The 20,875-nt window shown below is 42.7% G+C and overlaps 1 long non-coding RNA gene across 1 annotated transcript; it reads right to left on the bottom strand.

Moving 5' to 3' along the window:
• Positions 1-2,157: 2,157 nt before the first annotated feature.
• Positions 2,158-3,208, bottom strand: LOC139832094 (uncharacterized). The gene is made up of 4 exons (XR_011746646.1): positions 3,122-3,208; positions 2,701-3,020; positions 2,389-2,620; positions 2,158-2,270 (listed from the first exon to the last, which is right to left on the bottom strand). It is a non-coding gene; the product is annotated as an uncharacterized lncRNA (long non-coding RNA).
• Positions 3,209-20,875: the final 17,667 nt, after the last annotated feature.

The following is a 20,875-nucleotide window of genomic DNA, read 5'->3' as shown; positions in this document are numbered from 1 at the left end:
TATAAATGCCCTGGTTCAAAACCTCGCAAGTATACAAATATAGTAAAGAGTCACCGAAACACTCGGGGGCTAAACAAACAGAGAAATATAATGATTGCTTTACAATATAGTCATGGATTACAAAGAAGAAATATCTACAAGAAGAAACTAACTAGTCTTGATTCAATATGTCATCAAGAGTAACCCTGTTTTCCTCAGGAGCAGCACCAAGAAAATCGGCATAATGGCCATCGGCAAAAAAGTCGGCATCCATCCGAAGTAGGTCCTCAATCATTTCTTCGGCTATAGGCGTAACCTTCGTGTTAATCCTGTCAACACCAACTCTCCGCCGTTTTACTTTTTGGTGAACCTTCTCGACAACCTGGGTAAGGTCAAGCTTCGAGTGGCAGATTTGGAGCATGATAAGAGCAAATCTGGCGCCGCTACTAGTTGAGCTTTGACAAAATCATGGATACTGCGAGCATCCTTGAACCTTTCCATCAATTCAGGAAGAGTTTTTGGTTGGACGTTGCGAGGAAACATGGAGTTGTAAACCATGGACAAGGTCTTGGTACAGAAGTCGAGGAAATCGCGAGTTTGAGAGGCGCGATCTTGAAATCTGACAATTTGGCGGGTCCTTTCCGGGGTAGCCCAAAACAAAGAACCATGGTCCAAGGAGAGATTAACAAGGAGGGTTGTCCTAGCATTCACCCTTTCTTCCTCGGCAGCAGTCGCAGTAAAGGCACCTATCAAAACAAACAAGCGGAAACCTTCCTAGAAACAATAGTATGCAGATAAAGGATATCGCGGATGAAACAGGCATACCCGACATATCTGCACCGGCTTCATTCATTAATTCGAGCATGAAATTTTCTCGAATAGTCGCCTTTTCAGCCTCGGAAGCAGCAATTTCCTTAGCAGCTACGGCCTCGCGAGCTTGTTGAAGAGCAATTTTTCGGCTTCAGATGACTTACGAAATTGCTCCATCATCACAAGTGTTTGCTTCTTCGCATACTGAAGTTGTTGCCGAAGTTCATCCAGTTCTTGCGACAAGGTATCGTCGACAGGAGCGGTATCACCAAAAGCTTTCCTCGCGCGGGAAGAAGAAGGCGAAACATTGGAAGGAGCGGAAGTTGGAGTATAGTTATCAAATATCAACTGAAAAATAAACAAGACAACATCAAATAACAAGCAAAGATAGAAGTCTTCATTAATCTCTTGGAATAATTACAAGGGCATTACAGTGGAGTTAAGAAAGTACGTGTCGCCAAATGACTACTTTGGCGACAGAAGCAAAAGAAACAGAAAGAAAAACAGAGGCATGCAACTAGACCTCCGGCCTCGAGGAGCTAGGAGTTGAAGCTGGCTTGATCCCCAGATACGCCAAGATCTTCTTCGTGTTGGGCTTGGCCGCCTTGATCAGCGACCTCCATCTTGATCGCTCTATCTGACCGGTGTCGCCAACCTTCATCCAATCAAGCGTACGTTGGCTATCGCAACCAGGGCAACAGGTACTCTCGACAACAACCTTCATATTCTCCCCGACGCATCTTCAATCCCAGGTCTTCCGAAGCATTAAACATCTTGGCGAGGTTAAGGAAAGTTGCGGGTTCCTCTTTCTTCGGGAAGAAATAAGGGAACAACGCTGACAATCCTGCATTAGCATTTGCCACGCCTTCACGAATTTCGCGCCCGTGAAACTCCAGAAGAGAAAGTGCGTCAAGGAGAGGATCGTTGACAGGATTATCCAGATCAAAATCCTGGTTTGTTTGGGCTGCCACACGAGACAAGACATCAGTCAACAACCAAGAAACAGGAAGTGCAGTAAAATAAAAGGGATTGATAATATTACTCAGAGTACGTCGACTTTGCGACTTCAAACGCTTGAGGATTCCTTCGTCACGAGAAGCTTGTGCAGCTTTGTGCTCATCCAAGGCAGCTGTCGCATCCTCAAGTTTCTTCTGCGGTTCCTCGACACCAGCAGCTTTCGCCTTAGCTTCATCAGCCTTCGACCTTGGCTTTGCTAGCAGGCGAGTTCGGCTTTCTTGCGAGCCGCCTCACTTTGCTCAAGTTTTTGAGCCAGTGCGTCGGCGCGTTCGTTAGCCTCTGCAAGTTTCTCTGTCGAGATATGGAAAAAAGAGAGAAGAAAGATCAAAAAATCGCGGCAAGTAACAGGAGTGACAAATTAAGGAAAAACGACAAGTATGAAAGTTGTTACCTTCGGCTCTATTAGCATATTCACGGTACCCAATAAATTGGGAACCGATGCGGAGAAGATCCTTGATCATAGGCTGTTCAACGTGCACACAGTAAGAGAAACATCGGCATAAAAAAAAAAAAAAAAAAAATAATAAAAAAAAAAGATGTGAAGAAACAAAATAAAGAAAATATAGATGTCGACAAACTTACATCATCTAGGAGCGGGGGCGACGAACTGCCCAACTGAGGGGCAGGATCAACAATCTTTTCAACCCGTGCCCTTTTTGGTGAAGGGGCACGGGGGCTCGAAGGAGTAGATGTATCAACATTTTGTTGAGGAGGCGACGATTCCTCCCCTTCAACTGGTTTTTCTGAAATAACTAAAGTATGTGACGTGCTCGTTCGAGCAGCCACATCTAAAGTTGGTGTTTCTTCATCATCACTGTGACAAAGTAGTGGCAGCATAAAAGCAAGGCAAAATAAAATTCTTCAAATAAAAAAGGAAAAGAGCAAGGAACCTACGAGCTGATGATACTCTCGATGTATGGATCATAAGCTGCTTTTCGAGGTGCAGGAGCAGTTTCTTCGGGTTTCGAGGTCCCGGAATCTTCGGCATTGCTCCTTTTCCTTTTGCTCTTCGGAGAAACAGCAGGAGGAGGAGATTGCGCTGATGTTGTATCTTCAGAGGCAGCATCCTTCTCAGTAGATCCCGCAGATTTTCGAGAATCTGCGGGTTCATTCACAAAAGAGGGGGTCTCCTGGTTGACATCATCGACAACGGCTCTTTCTTCGACCTCTCCATCCTCAGGAAGAGGAGGAAGGGAAGCCATAGTAGGATGATTCTACAAAAAAATAGTGACAAAAGAGAATAAGTGAGATACCACTGCAAATAAGATACGAGGAACAGTTCAAAACAAGATAAAACTTCGAGAAGACAAAATACCTCGGGAAGAGGATTGGAAGCACTGTATGGTTCCACTCGACAGGAGGAGGGAATAGGATCCTTCTTGCCTAATCGAGAAATTCTTCGAACCAATTTTTCCAAGTCCTTTACGTAAAGATCACCGGAGATTCTCGTTGGCGTCATTTTCACCAGAATACGTCCAAAGGGGATTTTTGCGAGCCTGAAGAGGCTGCACTCTAATCCTAAGGAAGTAGGCAGTAATTTGAACACCAGATAGCTCTTTGCCTCGAGTGTTTTGAAGATGACGGATACGAGCCATGAGCGCCTCTGTCGCTTTTTTCTCTTCTTCAGAAGCTTCGGCATCCCAGGAACGGCGACGCTGAATCCTGGCACTTCCGTCGAAAGGAACTATGTTGTGCTCCACAGAATTGGCGCTTTCTTCGTGGATGTAGAGCCACTTTTTGCGCCATCCTTGGACAGAATCAGGAAACTTGACGTCGAAATAATCGACATCAGTCCGAACACAGATAACAACGCCACCTATGTTATAAGTGACGTTGTGGGAGCCATTACGGCGGAGGCAGAAAATGCGCTTCCACAGTAGCCCAATTGGGAGTGATTCCGAGGAAGCATTCGCAAAGTGTGATAAAAATAGAAATGTGAAGGATGGAATTGGGAGTCAACTGGTGCAGTTGAATCCCATAAACAAAAAGAAGGCCGCGGAGGAAATCGTGGATTGGGGTTGAAAGGCCGCGGATCAGGTGATCAACAAAACTAACCCGATACTCCATTGGAGGCTTGGGGTAGCTTTCTTCGCTAGGAAAGCGGATGGCGTCCTCCTTCGTCATGAGGCCGAGCCTCTTCAGCGTGTTGATGTCTTGATTGGAGATTTTGGATCTCTCCCACTCAAGATCCTCGGCGGCCATCTTGGATTCCGGCGTGCTGTGGCGAGTCAGACGCGTGCGCGGTGGCATCAACGGCAAGGCAGAGCAATGTATGTGCGTACGGAAGATTGGAGAGAGTTGGGCGCAGGGGAAGTTTTGCGAAAAGGAACAGGTGAGCGGCGCAAGCGAGGGGATGAACGAAGGTTGAAGAAGGGTTTATATAAGATTCGGGTGAAGCAGTGTGCCGTTGGATGAAGAAATCGTGTGGTGAGGATGGATCTTCTAGACACAAGGGCAAAAGAGTATTTTTACTGAAATAGGCGTTACCGTACGTGCGCCAGGAAAAGCGGAGGACGTGTGTCCACTACTTGCACGACGTGTCAACGTAGTCGAAGCAATGGACCCACAGGGCAGAAAAGTCACGACTATTCGAGGAGGATGAAGTAAATTTGATTAAGGGAAGTATGTCGACAAGAAAAACGGCGACAGAAAGAATTATTCAATACCTCGGGAACCTTTGGTCAAATACAAGTTTTTGCCCAAATGCTCGGGGGCTACTTCAGAAAAAAGTAAATTTTCGAGTATGATAAATATAGAAATTGCGGGAGCCTACAACCAAGCACAAGTCCTTGGCTGTAGCCTCGGGGGCTACTCCCATCGAGAACGCTGTTCGCGCACCCGAGAGATAAAAAAAAGAGAGAAGAAGAAAGAGATCATATTGGGAAGTAATGAAAATATAGCGACAAGGTGGACTAAAATGTTGAGCCTACAACCAAGCACAAGTTCTTGGTTGTAGCCTCGGGGGCTACTCCCATCGGGAACGCTGTTCGCGTGCCCGATGCAATTAACAAAAATAGAAAAACAAGAGAGTATATTTCGAGTTATAATTAACTCTACATATACTCCCATCGGGAGAACAATATAAGTCATATATGACTCGATAAAATGTGCCATTCCAACAGCCGGAAAAGCACTCGACAATATATTCTCAGAACGCCGAAGTTGCGATCAATTTCTGAATGCCGCAAATTTGCGAAGGTAAGACCCCAGATCCGTTCTGCTGGGCGTGGCATCGCCAAAGACTGCGCTCTGCTACTTTTATCCGTATCAACAGATACGAAGAAAAATCCTAACGGACGCGTTAGGTACCCGATAAATTTGACTGGGACTCGACAGAATGGTAAGACCTTAAGCGGCACCTGTCGACGTTTACACCAGTATCCCGAGATCATGTCCGGGGACGTGATTTTGAAGTAGGTTTTTGCGGATTGCCACTAGAGCAGTTAACTAGTACCTGATCCGTCAGATGAACTAGCCCCAATTACCAGTATCCCTGTACAATATAGAATTTTATGTGAAGAAATATAAAAGGTTAAAGCTTTCGAGTAAAAATAAACAATGGAGATTTTCCCTGACTCTACGATTCAAGCAAAATCTCGGGAGACTACGACATAGGCATCCCAAATGGGCCTGCCGAAGATGGTACCCGGGGTTTACTGGAGGCCCAATACCCGAAGAATAAGAAGATTCGGGAGCCCAAGATTTACTAAGGAAAGATAGAGTTGTAATAGGAAGTGTTGTTTGTAATCTGGCGGGATGAGTTAGAAACCGTCCCGGACTCTGTAAACTTGTATAGCACGAATCCCTCGGCTTCACCTCATATATAAGGGGGAGTCGAGGGACAAAGAATCAACCGAATCATTGTCTGCAAACCCTAGTTTTCATAATCGTCGAGTACTTTTCGGCTGAAACCTTCGAGATATACTTACCCTCTACTTCCAACTAAACCCTAGCCTACAATCCATAGGCATTGACAAGTTGATACCTTGTCAGCAGCTGGCGGCGCTTCCACCGGCCGGCCCATTGGCAACAAGAAGGCCAAGGCCGAGAAGAACGCGGCGCCAGCCTTGGCGGGCATGGACGCCTCACTTGAGAAGATGATCATGTCCTTCTCGACGGAGAACAATGAGGCGGCGGACAGGGCCATCGACGTGTGGAAGGCGATATTGGAGAAGCAAGATTTGAAGATTACATTGGAGAGGGAGAGGGTGGAGATGGCCAAGATGGAAGCTCACGCCGCGGCCATGAAAGCCACGGACGAAGCGAAGCATCTTTCGTTGGCCAAAATGACGCAAGACTCGAAGATCTTGATGGCGACCATGGACCCTTTGGCGAGGGCTTGGCACGAGATGATGCGCCAGCGCATCAGCAATGAGGTGACGGTGGCGCTAGCTGCGTCGCCGTCGGCGGCGTCGGCGCCAACTACGTTCATGCCTCCCTCGGCGCCCGTGGAGCTGGAGCCGGTGTTGGAGGTGTCGCCGGTGCTTGCCGCCGATGAAGAAGTCTTCCCGTTGTGATCATTTGGCCTGGAAGCCCAAGTTGTTTTGATGTCGAGCGTATGACGCCGACGTGGTGACCGTGTGTTGGCCCGGACTTCGAATTTCTATGCATTTTGGTGGGGGTTCTAAATTTAAACATGTTTGAAATCGGATTTCTGTTTGGGGGCCGCCGGTTTGGGGCCGCCGGTATGGGATCAGCTTCCCAAAACTAAAGATGTGCTGCCGGCGCCCTCCATACGGCATTGCCGGCGCCCCTGCCGGCGCCTATTTGAGGGTCGCCGATGGAGATGCTCTAAGGATCTCATTTTAGTTTAGCTCCACAAAATCAAAGGGCACGCAACATTTTATCACCGGTTGAAACCTGAAATATCAACTTGATTTCTTGTAAAAACATCAGCTAGATCTCTTATCTTTGAAAGGGACTAGGGATATTGCATAAAGTTTATCTAAAACCTCTCCTAGATTTCTAGCAGAAAAATTGAAACCATGTGCATCTTCTTCACGACTAGTCGGCATATTAGTTGAACGATTAACAATTCATTGAAACTTCAATAAAGCTCGAAGAATATGAAACCCTTGTGAAACTTGTATGAAACCTCATCACCTTTTGTGCACGAAAACCTTTCGTGAATATGTGAATAGCTCTTTTAGGTAGCGAATATTCTAAAATTCTGCAAGCCGTGAACGTTTTTTGAACTTCATAAATATTATTTTGGATCCTTGAACCCTCTTATAACTCAGTGAGAAAATTCTGAACCCCGTGAACATTCATTCAAATCTGTATTTTCTAAACACGCTAATTTTCTTCAAAATTTAACATATGTTAAATATGCAAGAACAAAATTTTATTTCTCTTATAAGGATCTAATTTTAGTTTAGCTCCACAAAATCAAAGGGCATGCAACATTTTATCACCGGTTCAAACTTGAAATATCAACTTGATTTCTTGTAAAAACATCAACTAGATATCTTATCTTCGAGAGGACTTGGGATGTTCCATAAAGTTTATCTGAAACCTCTCCTAGATTTCTTGCAAAAGAATTAAAACCATGTGCAACTTCTTGACGACTAGTCGACACATTAATTAAAACCATGTTCCATAATTCCTTGAAACTTCAATAAAGCTGATGAGGGACGAGTATCACCTGCTGCGTCTCAATCACCACCGCCATACATCTTGATGTTTGGACAGATACCGGTGGCAATGCCACCAGCTGATGAGGTGAAGCCGAACTTCAGTACGCCGCCCGCGAAGACGAAGTTCTGCGCCAACCGGATAATCCGGTCCTAGCCACCGGATAATCCGGCCCCGAGGCAGAAAACCACTAAGGGATTGATGGCGCGCTCACGGTATAGGGACCGGATTTTTGGCCGGATAATTCGGAATACCGGATTATCCGCCGACCGGATAATCCGGCCCGACACTACCGGATAATCCGGCCTTAGTCAGATTCTGTTTTCGTTTTTAATTTGTTTTCGTGTGTGTTTCGGTCTAGACTTCTTCCTGACCGACTTAGTTCGCCCCAGCCCTCTTATAAGGAGCTGTCAGGCCACGTTTTGGGGAGGCAAGTTTAAAGTTAAAGTTTAGGGTTTTGGAATAAACACCAGAAAATGTCCCAATGTTTGGGGGCGCATATCGTTGGTTTTGCTTGCGGATTTGTTAAAGATCTGTGTGTTGCTGAGCGTGGGAGTTGATCTTGGTTGATTCCACCGTTGAAGTTTTGGGTTTTGCGATTGATTTCATATCAGTCGAATTACCTCGCTGTTTTGCATCTAGATCGCCGTGAAAGATCGGACCAATCCCCTATCGGATCGGGTCTGTCCTTATCATCTTGGTATCAGATTCCGTTGGGTTCCTCACGGCGAAATTTTTGCTGAGATCTATCTGTTGTTCGTCGTCCAGATCAAGCCGCCGCCGTCGCCATCTGCACGACCAGATTATCCGCCCCTACGCACCGGATAATCCGCCGACCAGATAATCCGGCCCTTCAGACCGGATAATCCGCCCCTACGACGTCTGTTCTGCCTGCATTTTCTGTGCCAATGACTACTTCAGATGTTGGTCAGACTTCTGCTACTGCTGCTGCTAAAGGTTCTGCTCTGAAGACTACAGAGATCCCTCTACCGGTCTATGACAAAGGTCTTGCTGACAATGTTCGTGCAGGTTTTGATAGCACTTGTGTGTATATTCAGGACTGCACTAATGCTTTGGAAGAAAGACTGAACTTGAAGGTGGATTCCATTACGTCTCGCATTGATGCATTGACGGATATGGTTGCTAATCAGAATGCGCGAGTGGAGTTACCTCCTACTACAGATTTGCGAGGTGCACCCGCACATGATGATTTGGCTGATGATGCTCACAATGGTCCCCGACAGCCCCGCTATGATGCACGTCAAGTTGCTCCTGCTCGTGTTCCGGGTGTTGATAGAGGCCGTGTTGGTCAGGCTGCTCGTGTTCCTTTGGATGATGGTTTTGGTCGTGTCAAGATTTCCATACCACCGTTCTCTGGTTCCGGCACCCCTGAAGACTACTTGAAGTGGGAGATGCGCATGAATCACATATTTGCTGCACACCAATTTTCTGAGGACAAGAAGCTACAACTTGCTGCTATGGAGTTTTCTGGCTATGTTCTGATTTGGTGGACACAAATTCTGATGCTTCCCCAACGTCCCGCTACCTGGCAAGGTATGACCGAGCTTATGCAGCGTCGCTTCGTGCCTGAGTATTTCAAGCGCGAGTTGTATAATAAGCTCCAGCAGCTGACTCAAGGTACAAAATCTGTGGATGAGTACTATAAAGAGATGGAGTTGCTGATGATCCGTACAGGAACAAGGGAGAATCATGAGGCTACAATGTCTAGATTTCTCAATGGACTGAATTATGATATCCGTGATCGTGTGGAGATGGTTTACTATCATGATTTACAGGATCTTGTGCATCAGGCTGAGCGTTCTGAGCAACAAATCAAACGCCGCCGTGCTGCAGCCCCTGCATATTCATGGCGCCAGCCTTCGTTCGACACTGCTGCTACTAGTGCACCGCCGGTGACTACTCCACAGTCAAGTCCTGCTACTCCTAGTGCGTCTACAAAGTCTGTTACGTCACAGTTGATACGTCTCAAACGTATCTATAATTTATTATGTTCCATGCTACTTTTATGATGATACTCACATGTTTTATACACACTTTATGTCATTATTATGCATTTTCCGGCACTAACCTATTGACGAGATGCCGAAGAGCCACTTGCTGTTTTCTGCTGTTTTTGGTTTCAGAAATCCTACAAAGGAAATATTCTCGGAATTGGACGAAATCAACGCCCAGGGTCTTATTTTTCCACGAAGCTTCCAGAAGACCGAAGAGGATACGAAGTGGGGCCACGAGGTGGCGACACACTAAGGCGGCGCGACCAAGGAGGGGCCCGCGCCGCCCTGGTGTGTGGGCCCCTCGTGACTCCTCCAACCCTACCCTTCCGCCTGCTTAAAGCCTTCATCGCGAAAACCCAGTACCGAGAGCCACGATACGAAAAACCTTCCAGAGACGCCGCCGCCGCCAATCCCATCTCGTGGGCTTCAGGAGATCACCTCCGGCACCCTGATGACCCACAAGTAAGTACTTTCGATAAATAAGAGTGTCGAACCCAACGAGGAGCAGAAGGTGTTGACAATCAGTTTCGATGAAGGATTCACTGTAAATGCTCACAGACAAGTATTCAGGGGGTTTTGATATTGCAGATAAATAAAATAACAGTAAGTAAAATGCGAGAGAAATAATTGCAGCGAGTGGCCCAATCCTTTTTAGCACAAAGGACAAGCCGGTTTGTTTACTTATAATGACCAAACGTTCTTGAGGACACACGGGAATTTAGTCTAGTGCTTTCGCTTCATGCAACTGATTAATCTTCATTGTTTTGATAAGTGTTGTGTGGGTGAACCTATGCTAATGCACCGCCCTTCCTAGGACTAATACATACTTGTGATTATACCCCTTGCAAGCATCCGCAAATACAAGAAAGTAATTAAGATAAATCTAACCACAGCCTTAAACTCTGAGATCCTGCTATCCCTCCTGCATCGATATACCAACGGGGGTTCAGGTTTCTGTCGCTCCGGCAACCCCGCAATTAGCAAACGAGTACAAGATGTATTCCCCTAGGCCCATAAAGGTGAAGTATCATGTAGTCGACGTTCACATGACACCACTAGAAGAATAACACCACAACTTAAATATCAAACCATTGAATATTACCCAGCACAATTCACTACTAACATTTAGACTTTACCCATGTCCTCAAGAACTAAACGAACTACTCACAAGACATCATATGGAACATAATCAGAGGTGATATGATGATGGATAACAATCTGAACATAAAACTTGGTCCAATAGTTTCACTCAAAAGCATCAATAACAAGTAGTAATCAACACCGGGAGAGTTTCCCCTATCAAACAATCAAGATTCAACCCTAGATGTTACAGCGGTGACGAGGTGCAGCGGTGGAGACGGCGGTGATGGTGATGGAGATGATGACGATGGTGATGGAGATGATGTCCAGCTCGATGTCGGTGACGATGGCGTCGATTTCCCACTCAGGGAGGGAATTTCCCCGGCAGATTTCCGCCTGCCGGAGAGCTCTTTTCTCTCTGGTGTTTTCCGCCCCGTAGCGGCGGCTATGGCTCTGTGCGACTATCCCCCGTAGCTTAGGTTTTCTGGGCGAACAAGTACGCGGAGGAGAGGAGGCCAGAGGGGGTCGTGGGCCCCCTCCCCACAAGGCGGCGCGGCCAGGCTGGGGCCCGTGCCGGCCTATGGGGGGGCCCATGGCGGCCCTCCTCGGCTCCTCCTTCTCACTCCCTTCATCTTCTGGAAAAATAGGAACTCCGGAATAATTTTTATCAATAATTGTTTCTCCGAAATATTGTCTCTTGACGATGCTTTTCCCCGCAGAATCCTGACTCCGGCGCGCGATCCTCCGATAATCATAAAACATGCAAAATAGATGAAATAACATAAGTATCATCTCTAAATACGAAATAAATCAATGAATAACAGTAAATTATGATATAAAATAGTGATGTAAAATGGACGTATCAACTCCCCCCAAGCTTAGACCTCGCTTGTCCCCAAGCGAAACTGAACTCAGTAAACAAGACCACATGTTTATGGAGTGAAGAGTCGATAAATCAAATACGGACAAGAAGCATCATATTAATTCACACAAGATATTCTAGTGAATAATTTCTTCATACAATCTAACTTGAAACAAGTAGAAGGTAATCAAAAATAAAGGTGCATAAGAAATCATAACTGGTGATGGCAAACTTCATTCTTGGTCAGAGAATGATTAACATATTATGTTCATCTATCGAGCAGCGCTCTTATATTAAAGCTCATATGGCTCAGCTTGCATTTTCAATCATAATAATCTCCTCATAATCGCTGATAACTTGCAAAGGTATATTCATTCAGATAAAACTTGTACTAAACAAAGAAGAATAAAAGGCATGATAAAGCAGATCGCAATATAAATGTTCTGATCACAACAACAACTCAATTGCTTGCTTAAGGTGGAGGGAAATAGGTTTACTGACTCAACATAAAGTAATAGATAGGCCATTCGCAGAGGGAAGCATGGATTGCTATATTTGTGCTAGAGCTTTTGTTTTGAAAACATAGAAACAATTTTGTCAACGGTAGTGATAATTCATATGTGTTGTGCAATAATATCTCATAAGTTGCAAGCCTCATGCATCGAATACTAATAGTGCCCGCACCTTGTCCTAATTAGCTCGGATTTACATGGATTATCATTGTATAACATATGTTTCAACCAAGTATCACAAAGGGGTACCTCTATGTCACCTGTACAAAGGTCTAAGGAGAAAGCTCGCATTGGATTTCTCGCTTTTGATTATTCTCAACTTAGACATCCATACCGGGACAACATAGACAACAGACAAATGGACTCCTCTTTTAATGCATAAGCATTCAGCAATAAATAATATTCTCATAAGAGATTTGAGGATTGTTGTCCACGCTGAAACTTCCATCATGGTTCATGGCTTTAGTTAGCGGCCCAATGTTCTTCTCTAACAATATGCATACTCAAACCATTTGATCATGATAAATCTCCCTTACTTCAGACAAGACGAACATGCATAGCAACTCACATGATAATCAAGCAAGTTGGCATGTTGATGGCGTTCCCCAGTATTTCAATGGTTATCGCACAACAAGCAACTCATTAAGAAATAAAATACACAAGTTACATATTCAAAACCACAATAGTTTTTACACTATTTTTCCATGAGCTATATATTGCAAAGACAAAGAATAGAATTTTTAAAGGTAGCACTTCAAGCAATTTACTTGGAATGGCAGGGAAATACCACATAGTAGGTAGTTATGGTGGACACTGATAGCATAGGTTTGGGTTAAGGTTTGGATGCACGAGAAGCATTTCCTCTCAGTACAGGTCTTTGGCTAGCAAGGTTGATTAGCAAGCAATAGAGTTGAGGGGAACAAACAAATATAAATGTGATTAATACAGTCATACACCCTCCTTGTGAGCACGAATAATTTTAACTTCAGAATAAAAAGCTAAGAGTTAACAAGAAAGAAGGATAATGAAACAAGATATCAACATGTATTTCTCTTTTCTATTTAACTCAAATTATTGTTGCTATTGACCAATGCTAAGTTTGCCAAAACCAAATAGATTTAATCAATGCTCCCAAAGTGATACCAATACTAACACCAAGATCAATCATATAAAAGGAATTGCAAACTAAAATAAGGTGTGCAAAATGTAAATGATAAGACTTCTCATTAATATTCCATAACGATAACTCACACCATGGGATACAAAGACAACCAACTAAAGGAGAGATACTTCCACAATGCAACTCATCTTATATAATAACTTCCCTACTCATGATATGGCACTACTTGATAGTAAAAAAAAAGGTAAAAGATAGTGATGATGTGATACCGCGGCACCCCCCCAAGCTTGGAACAAACCAAGGGGGTGCCAATACCAATGATGAATTACTCCTTCGGTGGTGGTGGCGGTGATGAATTCTTCCCTTCATCGGACTTCCAAGGAAGAGGCTCTCCATCGACAAATGACATCTTGGTTTCGGGAATCCTGAAACTAGCAGCATAGCTTATGTGCTTAAACCTGTTTTCATACTCACAGTTTTGATTCTGAACATCGTAGAGTTGAGCTTGAAGTTTGGCGGTGGTGTTATGAAGCGAAAAGATGTCATCCGATAACTTTGCAGTCTCCTTCTTGTGTTCATCAATAAGTTCAGACACAATCTTGTGGATGATGTCCACTTCACGCTCAGCCATCTTCTTCCTTGACGCTCTCATCAACCTCTTTCACCTCGGGATCTTGAATATCTTCCTCTGAAAGCCCCTTGCTCTTGTTGTTGGAGACCATGGTGCTTCTAGATCAAAGACAGATCCTGGCAGAAAACAGCTCAAAACAAAACGCGACGAGAAAACGATATACGGACCTCCGGGGGTCCGGGGGATTATATAGCAGCAGTTTTTACGACAAAAGGAAAGCAACAGATCGAACCAGAGTCGGAGTGGGACACCGAGGAGTCCTCCTCATAGGGCGGCGCGGCCAGGCTGGGGCCCGCGCCGGCCTATGGGGGCGCCTCCTCGTGCGTCTCCTCCACTCCGTTTCGATCTCGTAATTTTCTATATTTTCTTAAAATATTAAAAATATTATTCGCAAAGTTAAACGCAAACTTTTCATTACCAGTACTGTTACCTATTCAAAATCGAGTTCTGCAGAACTGTCAACTTGGCCTTTGATGAAAGCTTCCGGAGTTTCCACTCGAATAACATCAACATCTTCATTATATGAATCTCCAGAAATATAATGCTTGAGTCTTTGGCCATTCACTACTTGTGTGGCATTGCCTTGCAGAGAACTAATTTTAATTGCTCCAGAACGATACACCTCCACAATGACATAAGGTCCTTCCCATTTTGAAAGTAATTTTCCTGCAAAAACTCTGAGACGAGACCGATACAATAGGACTTTATCCCCAACATTAAATTCTCTTTTGATAATTCTTCTATCATGCCATTTCTTAACTTTTTCCTTAAAGAGTTTAGCATTTTCATAAGCTTCACTTCTCCATTCATCTAGAGAACTCAATTGTAGCAACCTCTTCTTACCGGCAAGTTTAGGATCTTTATTTAATTCTCTTACAGCCCAATAAGCTTTGTGCTCTAGTTCTAAAGGTAAATGACAAGCTTTCCCATAAACCATTTTATAAGGTGACATACCCATGGGATTTTTATAAGCAGTTCTATAAGCCCAAAGTGCTTCCCTCAATTTACTAGGCCAATTCTTTCTAGATTTATTAACAGTCTTTTCCAAAATAGATTTAATCTCTCTATTTGTTAGCTCTACTTGCCCACTAGTTTGAGGATGATAAGCAGCGGCAATTCTATGATTAATACCATATTTAGCAAGAGTTTTTCTAAAACCACCATGAATAAAATGAGAACCTCCATCAGTCATAAGATATCTAGGAACTCCAAATCTAGGAAAAATAATATCTAAAAGCATTTTTAAAGAGGTCTCACCATCAACACTTTTTGTGGGTATGGCTTCCGCCCATTTAGTAACATAATCAACAGCAACAAGTATATGAGTATTACCGTCTGAAGAAGGGAAAGGACCCATGAAGTCGAATCCCCAACAATCGAATGGTTCAATAATAAGAGTATAATTCATAGGCATTTCATTGCGTCGAGAAATATTACCAACCCTTTGACATTCATCACAAGATAAAATAAACTTTCTTGCATCTTTAAAGAGAGTTGGCCAATAGAAACCCGGTTGTAGAACCTTTTGCGCGGTTCTATCTCCGGCGTGATGTCCTCCATAAGCACTACCATGACATTTACTCAATATCTCTTGTTGTTCATATTCGGGAGCACATCTTCGCATAATACCATCCACTCCTTCTTTATATAAGTGTGGGTCATCCCAAAAATAATGCCTCAAATCATAAAAGAATTTCCTCCTTTGCTGGGCTGAAAAGGTTGGAGGCAAGTACTTGGAAACAATAAAGTTAGCATAATCAGCATACCAAGGACTGTCTCGCGAGCTCACCTTTATTACAGCTAATTGTTCATTTGGAAAACTATCGTTAACAGGAACAGGATCATAAACAATATTTTCCAATCTAAATAGATTATCAGCAACAGGATTATCAGCACCTTTTCTATCTATAATATGCAAATCAAATTCTTGCAACAGAAGTACCCATCGAATAAGCCTTGGCTTAGCATCTTTCTTTTCCATAAGGTATCTAATTGCAGCATGATCAGTGTGAATTGTAACTTTTGAATCAACAATATAAGGTCTAAACTTGTCACAAGCAAAGACTACAGCTAACAATTCCTTTTCAGTTGTAGCATAATTTCTTTGAGCAGCATCAAGAGTTTTACTAGCATAATGAATAACATTCAATTTTTTATCTATTCGGTGTCCAAGAACAGCGCCTACAGCAAAATCACTAGCATCACACATAATTTCAAAAGGCAAATTCCAATCAGGGGGTTCAACTACAGGAGCAGTTGTTAAGGCTTTCTTTAGAGTTTCAAAAGCTTCCTTACAATCATCATAAAAAACAAAAGGTACATCTTTTTGAAGAAGATTAGTAAGAGGCTTTGAAATTTTAGAGAAGTCTTTAATAAATCTCCTATAAAACCCAGCATGACCAAGAATACTACGAATACCTTTAACATCCCTTGGATAGGGCATTTTCTCAATTGCTTCAACTTTAGCTCTATCAACTTCAATACCTCTCTCAGAAATTTTATGTCCCAATACAATTCCTTCATTAACCATAAAGTGGCATTTCTCCCAATTAAGAACAAGGTTAGTTTCTTCACATCTCTGCAAAACTTTATCAAGGTTTCTCAAGCAATTATCAAAAGAATTTCCATAGACAGAAAAATCATCCATGAATACCTCTACAATCTTCTCACAAAAGCCATGAAAAATAGCAGACATGCATCTTTGAAAAGTAGCAGGAGCATTACATAAACCAAAAGGCATACGCCTATAAGCATAAGTTCCATAGGGACAAGTGAAAGTGGTTTTCTCTTGATCTTTAGCTTTAACAGCAATTTGTGAGAACCCAGAATAACCATCAAGAAAGCAAAAATGAGTATTTTTAGACAACCTTTCTAACATTTGATCAATAAAAGGTAAAGGGTAATGATCTTTCTTAGTAACCTTATTAAGTTTTCGATAATCAATGCACATTCTATATCCTACAATTACTCTTTGAGGAATGAGCTCATCATTATCATTAGGCACAACAGTTATTCCTCCTTTCTTAGGAACACAATGCACAGGACTAACCCATCTACTATCAGCTATAGGATATATAATACCTGCTTCGAGAAGTTTTAATATCTCGTTCCTTACCACATCCTTCATCTTAGGAATTAGACGACGTTGATGTTCAACAACAGGCTTCGCATCATCTTCCATATTAATGGCATGTTGGCAAATAGAGGGAGAAATCCCCTTCAAATCATCAAGAGTATAGCCAATAGCTCCTCGGTGTTTCTTCAATATTTCCAATAACCTTTCTTCCTCAAACTCTGAAAGCTTAGAACTAATAATAACAGGATATATTTTCTTATCATCAATATAAGAATATTTAAGATTTTCAGGCAATGGTTTTAAATCAAAAACAGGATCTTCCTTTGGTGGTGGCGTAGTACCTAAATCTTCAACCGGTAAATCATGCTTAAGAATAGGTTGACGAAGGAAAATTTCATCAAGCTCATCTCTTTCTTCCCTAAAGACTTCACTCTCACTATCCTACAAATGTTGCTGCAGAGGATTATTAGGAGCAAGAGCAATAGATGCACACTGTTCAACTCTAAAATCATTATTAGGCAAATCAGCTTTATAAGGAGTTTTAGCAAATTTAGAGAAATTAAACTCATAAGATTCACCAGCAAATATAGTTAAAATTTTCTCTTTCTTGCAATCTATAATAGCTCCACAAGTATTTAGAAAAGGTCTACCAAAAATGATAGGGCAATGCTTACTAGCGGCAGAACCAAGTACTAAAAAGTCAGCAGGGTATTTAATCTTACCACATAAAACTTCCACATCTCGAACAATACCAATTGGAGAGATAGTTTCTCTATTAGCTAGCCGAATAACCACATCAATATCTTCAAGTTCACAAGAACCAATTTCATGCATGATCTCCGTGTAAAGCTCATAAGGAATAGCGCTAATACTTGCACCAATATCACATAATCCATAATAACAATGATCACCAATTCTAACAGAGATCATAGGAACAATAGCTTTCCTAGACTTATTAGGATGCGAAACAATATTAGAAGCATCTTCACCGAAAATAATATGACCGTCTTCTACATTTTCAGTCACAAGATCTTTAACTATTGCAACAGCGGGTTGAAAATTTATTTGCTCTTCAGGTTCTATAGGTCTCTTTGCACTTTTATTAACCGCACTATTTATAACAGAGTACTCCTTCATTTTAGCAGGGAAAGGAGTTTTTTCAATATAAGCTTCAGGAAGAATGTTGTCAACAGTTTCAATTACAACACATTCATTTATAGAAGAACCAATTTTATCTTTATACGGTTCATGATACTTATCAAAATTCTTTCTAGGCAATTCGAAATGAGAGGCAAAAGCTTTATAAAAATTTGCAACGACTTGAGAATCAATACCATAAGCAACGCTCATATTACGAAATTTATCAGTATCCATAAAAGTTTTAATGCATTCGTAATCATAATTTATACCTGACTCTCTACCTTTGTCGTTCTCCCATCCTTCAGTATTTTCCTGAATCCGATCAAGAAGGTCCCTTTTAAACTCTTCTTTATTGCGTGTAAATGATCCAGAGCAAGAAGTATCCAGCAAGGTCTTATCTTGAAAAGAAAGTCTTGCATAGAAATTATCAATGATAATATTACCAGGAAGCTCATGAATGGGGCATTTGAGCATTAAAGATTTCAATCTCCCCCATGCTTGGGCAATACTCTCTGCATCATGAGGCCAGAAATTATATATGCGGTTCCGGTCTTTGTGAATTTCACTTGGAGGATAAAATTTAGAATAAAATAGAGGAATAATATCCTTCCAATCAAGAGAATCTCCATTATTCAGTAATTTATACCAATGCGCCGCTTTACCAGACAGCGATACAGAGAATAGTTTCTTCCTAACTTCATCCATAGCAATACCTGCACACTTGAATAAACCGCATAATTCATGTAGAAACAATAAATGATCTCCAGGATGGACGGTTCCATCCCCTTCATAGCGATTATCCATAACATGTTCAATAATTTTCATAGGTATTTTGTATGGAATTTCTTCCTCACCTGGATCCTCATCCACTACCTTTGCAGTAGTAGTAGATTTTCCAAATATAAATTCAAGAGAAGATCTCTCCATAATAAATTATAGCAGTAGGCAGAAATAAAATCAGCACACATAGTAAAAGTTTTCCTTACCAATTCCACTTACCAATAGCGCTTCACTCCCCGACAACGGCGCCAGAAAATAGTCTTGATGACCCACAAGTATAGGGGGTGTATCGTATTACTTTCGATAAATAAGAGTGTCAAACCCAACGAGGAGCAGAAGGTGTTGACAAGCAGTTTCGATGAAGGATTCACTGTAAATGCTCACAGACAAGTATTCAGGGGGTTTTGATATTGCAGATAAATAAAATAACAGTAAGTAAAATGCAAAAGAAATAATTGCAGCGAGTGGCCCAATCCTTTTTAGCACAAAGGACAAGCCGGTTTGTTTACTTATAATGACCAAACGTTCTTGAGGACACACGGGAATTTAGTCTAGTGCTTTCGCTTCATGCAACTGATTAATCTTCATTGTTTTGATAAGTGTTGTGTGGGTGAACCTATGCTAATGCACCGCCCTTCCTAGGACTAATACATACTTGTGATTATACCCCTTGCAAGCATCCGCAAATACAAGAAAGTAACTAAGATAAATCTAACCACAGCCTTAAACTCTGAGATCCTGCTATCCCTCCTGCATCGATATACCAACGGGGGTTCAGGTTTCTGTCGCTCCGGCAACCCCGCAATTAGCAAACGAGTACAAGATGTATTCCCCTAGGCCCATAAAGGTGAAGTATCATGTAGTCGACGTTCACATGACACCACTAGAAGAATAACACCACAACTTAAATATCAAACCATTGAATATTACCCAGCACAATTCACTACTAACATTTAGACTTTACCCATGTCCTCAAGAACTAAACGAACTACTCACAAGACATCATATGGAACATAATCAGAGGTGATATGACAAGTAGTAATCAACACCGGGAGAGTTTCCCCTATCAAACAATCAAGATTCAACCCTTGATGTTACAGCGGTGGAGACGGCGGTGATGGTGATGGAGATGATGACGATGGTGATGGAGATGATGTCCAGCTCGATGTCGGTGACGATGGCGTCGATTTCCCCCTCCAGGAGGGAATTTCCCCGGCAGATTTCCGCCTGCCGGAGAGCTCTTTTCTCTCTGGTGTTTTCCGCCCCGTAGCGGCGGCTATGGCTCTGTGCGACTATCCCCCGTAGCTTAGGTTTTCTGGGTGAACAAGTACGCGGAGGAGAGGAGGCCAGAGGGGGTCATGGGCCCCCTCCCCACAAGGTGGCGCGGCCAGGCTGGGGCCCGCGCCGGCCTATGGGGGGGGGCCCATGGCGGCCCTCCTCGGCTCCTCCTTCTGGCTCCCTTCATCTTCTGGAAAAATAGGAACTCCGGAATAATTTTTATCAATAATGGTTTCTCCAAAATATTGTCTCTTGACGATGCTTTTCCCCGCAGAATCCTGACTCCGGCGCGCGATCCTCCGATAATCATAAAACATGCAAAATAGATGAAATAACATAAGTATCATCTCTAAATACAAAATATATCAATGAATAACAGTAAATTATGATATAAAATAGTGATGCAAAATGGACGTATCACACCCTGCCGGAGAGGGGAATCATCTCCCGGAGGACTCTTCATCACCATGATCGCCTCCGGATTGATGTGTGAGTAGTTCACCCCTGGACTATGGGTCCATAGCAGTAGCTAGATGGTTTTCTTCTCCTCATGTGCTATCATCGTTCGATCTTGTGAGCTGCCTATCATGATCAAGATCGTCTATCTGTAATACTATATGTTGTGTTTGTTGGGATCCGATGAATATGGAATACTATGTTATGTTGATTATCAATCTATCATATATGTGTTGTTTATGATCTTGCATGCTCTCCGTTGCTAGTAGAGGCTCTGGCCAAGTTGATACTTGTAACTCCAAGAGGGAGTATTTATGCTCGATAGTGGGTTCATGCCTCCATTTAATCTGGGACAGTGACAGAAAGTTCTAAGGTTGTGGATGTGCTGTTGCCACTAGGGATAAAACATCAGTGCTTTGTCTAAGGATATTTGTGTTGATTACATTACGCACCATACTTAATGCAATTGTCTGTTGTTTGCAACT

Source organism: Lolium perenne, chromosome 6 (genome assembly GCF_019359855.2).
Source record: "Lolium perenne isolate Kyuss_39 chromosome 6, Kyuss_2.0, whole genome shotgun sequence".
Taxonomy (NCBI): Eukaryota; Viridiplantae; Streptophyta; class Magnoliopsida; order Poales; family Poaceae; genus Lolium; species Lolium perenne.
Note: the sequence above shows the minus strand (reverse complement) of the source record. Positions and strands in the feature narration are given on the sequence as shown.